Below are 13,251 nucleotides of genomic sequence, written 5' to 3'. Positions count from 1 at the left end.
TATATCTTGAATTTTTATCTTCTCCAGCCTTGGTCATGTTTTCATCCAGAATAAGTCTTGCTCAAGTATTTATTTGTACTATATGTACCGTGAAATTGATCTCTAAAATTTTTTGGGTCTAATTCTTAATTACATCCAGTGAAATTTTCCTTCTCCCTTCAGTGATCAGTTACCCTTAGCATATGCAGTTTTCTTATTATGCGAGGTTCATTTGTTGATACACCGGGTCCATATGATGTTAAACTCGGTTTATTTCACATTATACGTGGTGCTTTAAACATCATATGAGGTTGATATAATATTATATGAGGTACATACAACATTATACACGGTTTGTTGATAATTATACGAGGTACAAAAAACATTATACGCGGTTTGCGAGCAAAGTGCGGTGGTTTGTTCATTGGGCAAAATGCGTTTGCCGGATTTTTAATATGGGCGCGGGATATACGGAATGTGAGCATTTTAACAGTTTCGTAACCCCTTTAAAGCTAGCAACATTCGGGAAACTGCTTGATTTCGGATATTTCTGAAGAACTTTCGTGAATTCTTGAAATACTACATGTTTTCTTACGCTTGAATTTACGGACCGAGGCTGGGATAGGGATAATTTTTAGTTAATTAAATAGTGCTGACAGCATGCATGGGGATTTAAGATGTTGTATTGATTATATGAAGCCGTTGGGACACAAGACAATATCTCCAGGCGACAGTATGAAATTTATGTTTATTACTATCGCCCTAAAAATGTTAATTTGTCGTCAGAGACACTTTTTGTCGCTCTTTCAGGCGATAGTAACAAAATTAAATTCGTTACCATCGCCTGAAAAAATTCACTCGTGTCCCCGTGGTTTAAGTATTTATTACACATGTATGTTCGGTACCTGGTGGTTACTAAGATGTTGCTAAGGGAGAAAATGCTAAGGAAGTTATAGGAATAAAATACAGACCAAATCCGAAGAAAATGTCAATCCAGCGAATTAACGTCATTATATTGTGTTCCTTACCTTGAACATCTAAAAATACCATATTCTAAATACTTACCAAGTTTAATGACGAACATCAGTATAGAAAAATGATTTTTTTTACCTTCTTCGTTAATATAGTAAGTACTAGACCGTTTTAACGTCGTTGGGGATTTCATCCTAACGATTGACTCTTCCCCCCCTCCGACTGTAACATCAACTCTGCAGCAGTATCATATTCAACACACCAACTCTGCAGCAGTATCATATTCAACACACCAACTCTGCAGCAGTATCATATCCAACACACCAACTATGTATTGATTTGAACTATTTGTTCTGTGTATTGTAAAAGCAGACAGTTAAAAGCTTTAGATTTAGATAGGCTACGGCTGTTCTCAGAGTACACCTTACTACTTTACAATAAGATTCATTTGCCCTTACCAGACTTACCAGATCTGGATGAGTTTGGTTTGAAATAGGATGAGGATGGAAAACAATAAAAGCCTGTTGTGGCGACAAATCAAAGGGCTCCTGAATAACATCTGGATTGTAAGATTAGTTATAATAGTGGTAGATGTAGATATTGTTAGAACGGATTGTGTTTATGCAAGTGTATACGATTGCGGGAATATAGATGTAGAGAAATTGACTTCGATGGGAAAAACGAGGCATAAATTTCTCGTCGAGTTGCCATTGATTTACTGTAAAAATAATATTGTAATTTTCTATGACTGGACATACTTCTTCTTTAGTAAAAGAAATTACATTATTACTATACATCTGTATCCTGTTAACAAATAAACCATGTGCTAAGCAATTTTTTTTCATCTTTTTTGGCTGAAACGAAAAATATTTCTTATGAAAAAAAACAGACTATAATTTGGATAAAAGAGCTTGTCTAGGTCATATAATTTTTTAAAGATTTTAATCTTTGTTAGAAACAAGACGGGAGCAACAAAGTAACCTGATTGTGTCGGAACATCAAAAAAGGGAACTCAAATAAAATTGAAATATTGTTTTTTGATTGAGGCAACGCCTTTGAAATTTGTCAGGTGGAGCAACAGATGAGAAAATTGTAAAAGATGCCATATGGTGATAATTTTTTACGATTTAACCACAATGATAGTAAAATTTCTTTACACCATATGCTCATTTGAGTTAAACAGACCTTGTTTCAGGGGGTAATTGCCTATTTCTTTCTTTTAAAGTTTCGCGGCACAGGTTTTGTTGTGTAAATGGTGTAAAAGTGTATAAAGACCTATTAATTTCAAGAAGATCCCATTTTTTCCTTGAAGTTTTGCACTCTTTAACAAATTTCTGATTTCATGTATTTTAATGAATTTCTCTTTTCTTTGTACGAATAACAATAATACCACCGTTCTACTGCCACATACAGTACTACAGTCCAATGCGAGTTTTTTAGAAAAAACATACACGCCTAAAATCTAAAACAAAAGATATTGAACTAAATGGATTGCCGTAAATAACAATAAAAACAAAAACCTATTGTTTTGAATACACTGCTCTCCACAGTATTATCAAATTCTTCTCTTGAGAAACGCTTGCGACATTTTGTTGATTTAACCTAAGTATAACAGGAAGGTAGTTTTCATTTCGATTGCATGCAAAAGTAAGTATTTTAAAAAAAGTTTATCGTATTCCTATTGTATTATTTGGAATCAGAAAAAGATAAGTTAAAAATCATTAAATATTAATAAAGTGTATCCAGGGATTAATGAACTTATCAAAAAAACAGGTCATCGCGGATAAATCGACTGAGAAACAGTTATTTATTTCGAATTAATGAATAAACATATCAAACGCATTGCGAATATTCAAAACTGATCCTGTTTTGAGAACAGCAAATAATTTTAACGCATCGCTTCAGTATATGACTCGATGACTATGTTATATATTTTATACTTTGTGTCTATAATAGCTATTGTCTGTCTGTAAGCCATGAAATCTTAAATCTTTTCCAAGGGCTAACAACTAGTATATCATAGCCGGTCGCAAGTTAATTCCGCGCTATTTTTTCTCCTCGCAGCGCGATTTTTTTTCGTGCCTGCAAACAGAAAAAATACGGGGGAGGAAGAAAAACCAACGCAAGATGTCGAAAGACCAAAGCAAGATGTCGAAAGTCCAAAGCGAGATGTCGAAGGACCATAACGAGATGTCTCGAAATACCAAAGCGAGATGTTTCGAAATACCAAAATGTAATGTCGAAAAACCAAAGCGAAATGTCTCGAAATACCAAAACGTAATGTCGAAAAACCAAAGCGAGATGTCTCGAAATACCAAAGCGAGATGTCTCGAAATACCAAAGCGAGATGTTTCAAAATACCAAAGCGAGATGTCTCGAAATACCAAAGCGAGATGTCTCGAAATACCAAAGCAAAATGTAGAAACATCTATGCTGAGTTTTATCGAATATCATTAGATGAGGGAAGGGTTATCATAAAACGGCATTCGGGGTTAAAAAATTTAATATTTCAATGTATTACCTCCCGTAACTACGATCGTCCCGACAATTACGAGTGAGAGAATTGTAGAAGAACTTTGTAAACAATAAAATACTTTTGAATACAAAAAGGTTTAGCGTGTTAAAATAATGGGGCCACATATCTGATAAAAATGACATTAATAATTTTATCTGACCGTTTTTTCCAGGCAAAATCCTGATCACTTCAAGCATTCAAATTTAAAGAAAATAGTCGAGCCAAGAGATGAACTCAGCAGTTTTCAATGAATATTAATATCAGAAATGATAATAGATACTAAAAGTCAAATTAGATTTAAGTGTTTCACAAAAGAACATGTTAGTACGTGTGGTTTTTAAAGAGTAAAAATGAGGTAAAATTATTCAGATTAATTTAAAACGAACCAATTTTTTTTGTTGCGTTCTATAATTCTTTATAAGATTCAATCAAAGAATTAAAAGGTATGTTAAATCTTAAACATTTAAGAAAATAGTCAGCTTAAAGTACGAGAATCTTGATGCATTACAAAAACCCTGACATTTTCCCATCTGTCTTTCTCTTTTTCTTTTGCTCTGCTATGACCCCCATAGTTCGACGAGGAACGACTCCTCAATGTTTTAACATACAGAGATCCAGCATATCAGAGAATTCGCAAAAGCTTACGTAGATGAAGTCTGTTTTTTTTGTGCGAAGTATGGCTAGTGAAGTTTTAAAACACAGCGAAATACTGTATATAGTAGTCACCACTTAACTCGAATACAGGATAACTCGAATGACCTCTTTACTTGAACTTTTTTTCAGGTCTTCATGATTTTCATGACAAATTCCTCAGAAGTACGTCAGATAACTCGATAGCCGAAAATTTGACTTTCCTTTTATGTCTCTGTGAGCGTATTTTCGAATTACCCAAACTCTAAAAGTAATAACGCAAAAAAATGAAGGAATGCTAAAATTTAAATAACAACTTTCCGTGAAGTTTCGAGCCAAGCTTGTTTCTATTTTGATAAATTTGTACGAGCGAAACTACTGCTTTTTGGTTGAAGACATGGAGCGCAATCAAAGCGAACATTTTTGTAAAAGGTTAAAATAATTTATGTTACATAAAAGATTTATTTTAATCAAATTCTTTTTATATATTTATTTAAACTATTTTTAGATAAATAAAATTTCAAGATTAAAATGCGCATTTTATGTTATATTAAGGTCATGGCGAAAAAGTAATTTTTTTCTTTTCCAGAATGGGCAGCTATGAAAAACTGAATACGACGTTGAAGAACGACACAAGAATATTTCCTTGTTACGAAGTAGTCATTCACGCTTCTGATGGCCCGAAAAAGGTGGACAGAATCATTTTGATGTCACTCTTTTTCTTAACAGCCATTTTCATCACTATTTTAAATGCCTACATGTTCAACCTTTTAAGAAGAAAGGACAGAAAACGAGCAAATATCCAATTTATGATTTTAACATTTTCTGACCTCATAAATGGAATGGTATCGCTACCCATCGTAACGCTAAAATTCATTAATTTCGGTGTTATTGTTAACTGCAGGTTGCGAGCATTTGTGCAGTTTGCCTATCTCTTCCCTCTGACGTACTCCTGGCTAATAACAGTTGGGATTTGCATCGACAGATTGATTGTGATTTCAATATCGCAAACCTCCGAAATTTTAATGAGTCGACTCAATTTAATATATCGAGTTTGCTGCTTGCTGTTCTGTCTATTTGCGTCAATAAGGACAGCTTATAGATCTTGGCAAGACGGCTCGAAACCAATGACATTTGAAGAGTCAAACAAACAAACGGTTGACGAAAGTGGTATGTACCAGTTAATCGGCGAAGTGAGTGTTGTTCTCGTGATATGTGTCTTGCAATCAATTCTCGTCTACAACGTCAACAGAAAAGCAAGTGCAATGAAACAACATCGACAGGGCTCATCGAGCTACGACAAGAAGGTGACGAAAACGGTAAATCTATTGATATTTTTCACAATCTTGACTACAACTCCACGTTTGATTATCTACGCCATTCAGCTTTATTACCCTCTGATTGTGGATCGAAGGATGAGAAGCGGATATTATTTGGTACACTTTGGGGTTCTGGGTGTGCATTTTAATTCGTTGTTTAGTGCGATCGTCTTGATAACAAGGACATCCATGTTTAAAGCTTCCGGTGGAAAGCAAAATATGTATAAATCAAATAAAATAGGTGTTTCTGCAAAAACAACTCAGACTCAAATGACGAATTGATGTAGAAGTTATCGCTTCAAGGCTACCTGGATACGTAAACTGTCTGTGATTAAATTCCTTCCCATTGCCTGCGAAATAAATTCCTAACGGTAAAACTTTTAGTTACTTTGTTCTGTTCAATAAACGAAGGATTCTGTAACATTTCCCTTCCACTTTCGAAATAGAACATGGTTAATTTATGTTACTTTAAAGTCATTAAAATGTCTTGGTACAAATTTTAATTTTTGCTGATGGCAGAACAAAGTAATTTTCGCTGAAGAATATTTCAAAAAAAATAATGAGTCGTACTTACGTATTAAATTTCATTCGCAAATTTTGTCTCTGGAAACTAATGACCAGGACAACTCAGAAAATTCGTGTTTCTGTCTCAGTTGAAACAAATCCCTCATAGCTCACATCACAATTAAATTTCGCTGGATAGCCCTCAAACCGTGACATTTAGTTCATGCGAAGTTTAGTGGATGTAAAGTACGAACCATCTATTTATGGTAGTTTGTTGGAAAAGAAAATCTCAATCTGAGGACTTTATCAGACTACAAATCCAGTACAAGCATGGTAGTAGAAGTTGGTAGTGGAGACAGAATTTGTAAATATGGCGAAATATAATTGTATTTAGTGAATTGCAAAACATTTAAACTATAAAGATTTTTAAGTAAATTCTTGAAGATCGTATTTTAACAGGAGTTAGGTTCCCACAAATTATTTAACGTCTACCAGGATCCCTACATAACACATCCTTTTTTATATTTTTATATTATTATTTTTTCATTCATTTTTTTTCGAACACGTTATCAATCATTTGTTTGGGTGTTTCATTTTGCCAATGGCTAAAACAGTGTTTTTTTGTGGGAATTTATTTTAGCGGAATTTAACAAAAACTGAAAAGTTTGCGAAATATAATTTGTACTAAAATTTGTATACGAAAGAAAACGAGGACGGACATTTACAATATTTTTATTTGCATTTTACGTTATTTTCGAGTTGTTTCCGAATGTTTATGTAAATACAACATAGAATTCAGATTATTTAACAAAGTAATAAGTATTCGAGGTTACTAATCCGCAATCTTTAATTTCGCAATAAAAAAGTGCATATTTTGCAATTTTTAATTATACATTTTGCGCAATTCTGGAGATCTTAAAACGTAAATTCTACACTCTTTGTATTCGCAAGCAATTTCTTCCCAAAAAAAAAAATCATTTCCATCTGGACATTATAGAAGTATAAATAGATTGAAATATAAAGAAAGAAATTAAAATTGAAATTTCAACAAATTTTGTAGTTATCTTCCAATATGGTTTGTCAGTGTTAACAAGTCACAACCTCGTCACCAGGTTCTTGTCGCCCCTAAGCCGTTATTTCGAAGTGGCGTGAAAATTTACTTTTTACTTTTGAAGAGAAATTAGAAAAGGAATTCGGAGTATCTATTGACCCTGATTTGTTAATGTGTGTTTAATTGATACAAGAAGCCCTGCGGCTTGAAGATTTCCGTCAATAGCCTGAAAGATATTGAAATTTGAAGCGGACCTTGAAAAGGGAGAATTATGGGGTAAACAAATCACCGAGTATCCCAATTCTCAATTATTAATGTAACTAACCTGCAATGTTAGAATACAATCTAATAAATAAAAAATAAAATAAAAATTTTACATAGCTATATGAAGTATTCTAAAATAACAGTTAAAACTTTAACTGGATATTTTCAAAACTGATCAGAAAATTCTTGAAATTTTAGAATACAAATCTTGTTATGTATAAACTTGACGATTCCAATATAATAACTTTTGAACGAGCTCCATTTAAAAGAAGGAAGTAGTTCATTGTTAATTAATTCAACAATAAATACATATTAGCATTTAAATATTTCAGTATTTAGGCCTTCAGAATTTACTCTCCTGTTGAAAATTGTTTAAATGTTGGTGGTGCATGGTTTGATAACAGCTGATTTGAAAAAGAAGTACGTTTTAAAAAAGAGAAACAAGAATACAATTTTGCCATGAACTGAAATTTCATTAGGTTGTTTAATTATTGTCTCTTTAACCTCTCTTTGCCTCATTGATTTGAAAAGGGAATTTATTAAAAAGATACAAATCAATGCCATGTGATGCACAAGGTATATTGTATATATAAATATATATATAAATATTTTTGTTAAACAAGTCCCATATTAAGCAGGCGATCCATGATTTTGAAACCTGTGGACAATACAGGATTTATTTAGACGAAATCGATTCATTGAATTCAAAAAATTTAATTGTTTGTTATCCTTTTTTGATTCGAATTCTCAAATTTGAATTTCTTTTCGGAGTTTCTGATTAGTTGCATTTTTCTGAAAATACTTCTGAAATTTTAAATTAACGAATTGAATTCAACAAGTTGAAACAAAAAGGCGTAAACACACAATAAACTTGCGGATTTGATAAATCGATGGTCATTTTCGTGAGATTTTTAAAAATCAAGTCTTTTTTAAGAAATCTTAGAAAAATATTTTGTGATACTTTGGGTGAGTTCAAGAAAGATTTTCAAGAAAATTAGGCACTCAAGGAGAACTGATAATTAGCCAGTAACAGAATAGTTAGCCATTTTCAATGGCACCATAGCTTAATGGTTTTAACTCTTGCACTTTGTGCGGGAGAATGGAGTTTAATTCCCCTTGGCAGCAATTCAATATGGGCGAGTGAATGCTACGATAGCCCTAGGTTAACCCACCATGTGAGGGAAATAGGGGAGATGGCACACTGTGTGTGCTGTTGGATGTTGCAGGGAGTTGTCTGGTAGAGCGCGGACCCTAATAGGTAGCTCAAAATGAGCATTAAATACTCTAGGACTCTTCAACAGTTAGTTGTTAAGAACACAAGGAAGCTTTTAACGGCTAATTATACTATGCTTAGCGTCTAATTATCCTACATCAGCTAAATATATATATATTGTTACAGGTTAATCATCAGTTCACCCTGACTGTTCGGTGCAGCAACAATAAACTTTTGTCATGTTTCGACAACTTTTCTGCAAAAAATATAAAAAAAATCCTGTGCGAATGTACCTTTTTATCTGACAGAATTAGCCCCACAAAGTGTTGCTTGGAAGTTTTTTAAGCCCCCCTTTTCCCATAAGAACAGGAGTCGGGTGAGTCGGGTGTCCAGTAATGGAAAAATTACGCAAAGCAGGAGAAAGGCTTTTTGTTGCTGGCTCTTTCAGAAAATAGGAACTGTAATCAAAACCTTTCTCACTTAATAAAAGTAATTCTTACCTGATAAAATACACGATTTTAAAAAATGTGCTTAGCTCCCCGGCTACATCAATAAAACTACTACGGCCAAACCATCAGAGTCCAGCAAGTGGCAAGGGGGCGACCAACAAAATGTAAGCACTTTTAGTCATGGCCGTACACAAAATGTTCCACGAAGAGTACACAATCCCTGTTCAGATTGGTCATTAAATTGACATTGATTAAAATAAAGCTTCTTCATTGGCTCTCGAAAATATGGAAATTTTTCGAGGTTTTAGACTGGACACAAACTTAGCAGCGTCCAGGCGCTGTGCTGTCTCTAGATATATATCTATCTTCCATCAGGCGATTTTAAAGATTCTGCCCCGCATAGCGGCGACGGAAATTAATTAAAGCAAGAAAAAGGTCAACATTTAATATGAACTATTCATTAGAATGTTGTCATGTGTCATTAACATGTCCACAAAATTACTAGTCCATCTTAATTGGAGAATGAATTGAATTAGAACAGTTAAAAATATCAACATCGATTACAAAAAACACTAACCGCGATACATAAAGTACGGGTGAACACGTGGATATATCCACGGGCCACTGACTCGTCTATATTATAACACCAGTGTACGTCTGTCACGCCAAATGGTACTGTAAGTAGCAAGACACACGCAATGCGGTATTGAAATGACGAACGAATCTGTGGATTTTCCATAATCCACTGACTTGTATAAAATAAAATTGTTATGTTAAATATTTTGTATTTATTATCAGCTTACTCATCCTTGACCCATGGTTAAAACCCACTGTTTCACCCGGCAGCATAATGAATTACACAGAGTCGCGGAGCCATTTTAAACAAACAGACGACAGCTGTCACTATAGAGAGGTAAAATGTTACCAACGGAATATGAAAAGTATATGGTCGTATTTTTTATTCATCGCTAGGTGTACTATTCAAAAACATGGATACAACATGTTCCATTTCGCTTAAACCGCTGACGTAAGCAGCATGCCTTGTCGAATAAAGTTGAGGATCTGTCATCTCGCCAGCAAATAAAATACCGACTGATTTTCCTCTACCATAGAACACTGGATCCCTCAACTGTGTTACGTCATCAATGCATGAATCCGGTTTCAAATAGAAATAAAAGCCATGATAAAACGGGTAAGTTGTCCAGTCAGACACAGTAATGCTGTCACACTCGATTTAGACATCGGGGAATTCGGGATACTTTTTAATAGCATTAATTAGTTCTTTTAAAAATAGAACAAGACCTTTTTTGGCAATCTTCTATCAGTTCATCAACTATCCATGCAACCAACTATCCAACCTGATATCTTCGTATTCTTCATCAAGAGGTGTGGAGAATTAAAAGAATAATTTCATCACTCAAACACAAATTACTTTTTCAGGCTCAAAATATGCTTACGTCATGTTTAATGACAAAAAGATATTCTTGTGAAAACAAATAATCAGGCTTAAAATTGTCGGGGGGAAAAATTCGGTGGAAAATTTCGTCGGGTTAAAATTTCGTCGGGGAAAAATTAAGTTACTTTTAAAAAATAAGTCACTTTTCACCGACTAATTTTTTAAATAAGTCACTCTTCCCCGACTAATTTTTGATATTCCTGTAGATAACTTCACAAACGAACTACTGATGTTTGGTTGTATGATTGTTTCATGCTTGTTCAAACACAAAATGTTTCTTTTTGTTTCCATTATGTTTTTTATGTCCCAATCCTTTTTTGTAATCTTTGCAATTTTTTAAGGAGGTAACAATGAGAAGAAAGATTAACGGGTAAAAAACGGGTAAAAGTACTAGTCGGGGAAAAATAATCGGGGAAAATTTCTGTCGGGAAAAAATTAGGTCACTTACAAAAATTTTAAGGTATGGACGTTCGAAAAAAAATCGGACATCGAAAAAGTTTGAACATCAGTAACTACAACTTAAGTCTAGCTACATACTATTTAATTCAAACGTAAAGAATAAAAAGAAAAATATAAAAATTTTACAACATTTTCTAAGGCTTTACAAAATGCTTAGCAAATGCTTAAAAAATGACCAATCGAAGCCTGCGGATGCTTATAAATGTCATGCTTATAAAACAAACATGTAGTCGAAAAATTAGGAAAAAATATTGTTCCATGTATTTAAGACTAATTTTCAACGTAGATTCCTTTCTGATACTGAAAATACGGATTTTTGTCTAGAAAAGTCTTATTTTGGGGGCAAATTTTGCATGCCTCGAAAGTCCCAACACCCCTTGGTAACCGATTTTGTGAAATATCTAGGCTTTTAAATGGCTTGGAGTTTTACTTATTTCTGGGATGGAGAGCCGTGTTCCTGTTTTTTTTATCTGTGAGAGTTTTAGCTACAAGTCATAGTGTAACATACAACCTTGGATTCACCTGAAAATTTACACAAACAAGCTAACTAGCTCCATGTAACTTGTATTGGCAAGTATACACCAATAAACAAGGGCTGTAAGGTCGTTTTTTGTATTTATCTGTAGAAATGTTTGCGACAGGGGCGGGTTTAGCCATGGTGTACTGGTGTAAAGACACCAGTAAAAATTTGTCTCTAAAAAGTTAAGGTGTATCTATCCGAGTTTATGTGATTATGTTTAGTTCTCTTTTTAGATGTTAAAAAATAGTAAACGTGCGGGTAAGGAACAAAATGTTTCAAGAGAAACTGGAAGTAAATGTGGACACTGCTTCTATCCCTGTTCAAACCTGCTGTTTATCTAAACGAAAGTTATCTGTAAATCCTAGTGACACCACTGTTCCATCTTCTGAGAATGACTTTTTCATGCTGTTTTATTTCAGCCTGCTACAAAGCATCATTTCTGAATTGATATTTTTCCGATTGTGTTGGGTAAATCAGATTGTCAATGAAATAATGAACCACTGTGGCTTTTTCCACTGTATTGATATCAGTTGCTTATCATGCAAGTGGAAGAAAACTTTTTATACCTCACGCACCACCACTATGCAGGAAAACACAGGAGAAATTGTAAAGCAGAGCCCTAGATGGCAACGTTTGTTTGATGATTGGTTTTCGAGAAATTGGTTGTGGTTTTGCTTTAATGGGAACATTTTCTTCTACCACGAACATTGAGTTTTCAAGCTTTCCACTGCATGAACAAAGAAATATTTTAGGCATATAAAAATACGGCAATGAATTGTATAAAGAGTGCAGCTTCAGATGTCGATGTTATTGATGTTGTTGATTAGATTTCGTGCACACGTATCTCTGTTAATGGATCTTTGCAGAAACGTGGCCATTCTTCATTACATGCTGCTGTTACAGCCATATTAAAAGATATATGTATAGATGTTGAGGTCAAATCTAAGTACTGTTATGGCAAAATGTGAGAGTCAAAAAAAGGTGCAGCTGAATACCAAAAGTGACAACTTGATCAAGAATGTCAAGGGAATCATGAGAAATCTTTAGGAGCGATGGAGTCATCCGGCGCTGTAGATATTTTTAATCGGTCTCTTTTTTGTGTGGTTTAATGTATAGCTAAAGAATAAAGCTGATCCATACAGAAATCACAATGCGACACCTATAAGATTGGAATTTATTGGCCATGTCCAAAACGCGCAAAAACAACACTTGCATGAAAAGGAAAGTTAGATAGATAGATGTGCATATTTTACAAAATGAATAATGTTGCTGTTAAATATAAACATAAGCTCGTTGTGACAACATCTTGCAGGTTGGAGTTCCTATCAGCATCAAACTTTGTTTCACATCAGATGGATAGATGGGTATATTTTCCATGTCTAGCCTTACAAACACCAAGGGATATACCCTGTCTATTATTTCCAGGAGGGGCCATAGCTTAGACGTCCTGAAGTATTTAATACTCATTTTAACCCACGCAGACCCCATATTATTTAGACAACTCCGTGCAACATCCAACGGCTTGGCTTGGGTTAACCCGGGGCTATGGCAACCTTCACTTGCCAATGTTAAATCGCCGCCAAGGGGAACCGAACCTCGGTCTCCCGCACAAAGAGTTTAATCACTAAGCTATAGTGCCATAAACTCACCATTAAGTCCATCGATTCCATGCAAAACTATTAGAGTTCAGATTTTACAAACAACATTCGCAACTTGTGAGCGAGTGTTTACATATTACGCAAGCAAGCAGGGGGGAGGGGGGAGTCATCAAAATTGCTTACGCTTGATTATGGGGGCGGGGGGAGGGATCAAGTGGTTTGATGACATAAGCACATAAAAAAAATTAAAAGCATATTTTATCATGAGTGTGAAAAATATCAACTATCTAAAGCATTTGTATACGCCATATTCTTTATCTTG

The 13,251-nt window shown here is 34.3% G+C and overlaps 1 protein-coding gene across 1 annotated transcript in view; it reads left to right on the top strand.

Moving 5' to 3' along the window:
• LOC130628594 (uncharacterized) overlaps positions 1-13,251 on the top strand; it is a 96,624-nt gene that overhangs the window by 28,764 nt on the left and 54,609 nt on the right. The gene's annotated exons all lie outside the window — the stretch shown is intronic.

The sequence above is a fragment of the Hydractinia symbiolongicarpus genome, chromosome 15 (assembly GCF_029227915.1).
Source record: "Hydractinia symbiolongicarpus strain clone_291-10 chromosome 15, HSymV2.1, whole genome shotgun sequence".
NCBI classification, from domain to species: domain Eukaryota; kingdom Metazoa; phylum Cnidaria; class Hydrozoa; order Anthoathecata; family Hydractiniidae; genus Hydractinia; species Hydractinia symbiolongicarpus.
Note: the sequence above shows the minus strand (reverse complement) of the source record. Positions and strands in the feature narration are given on the sequence as shown.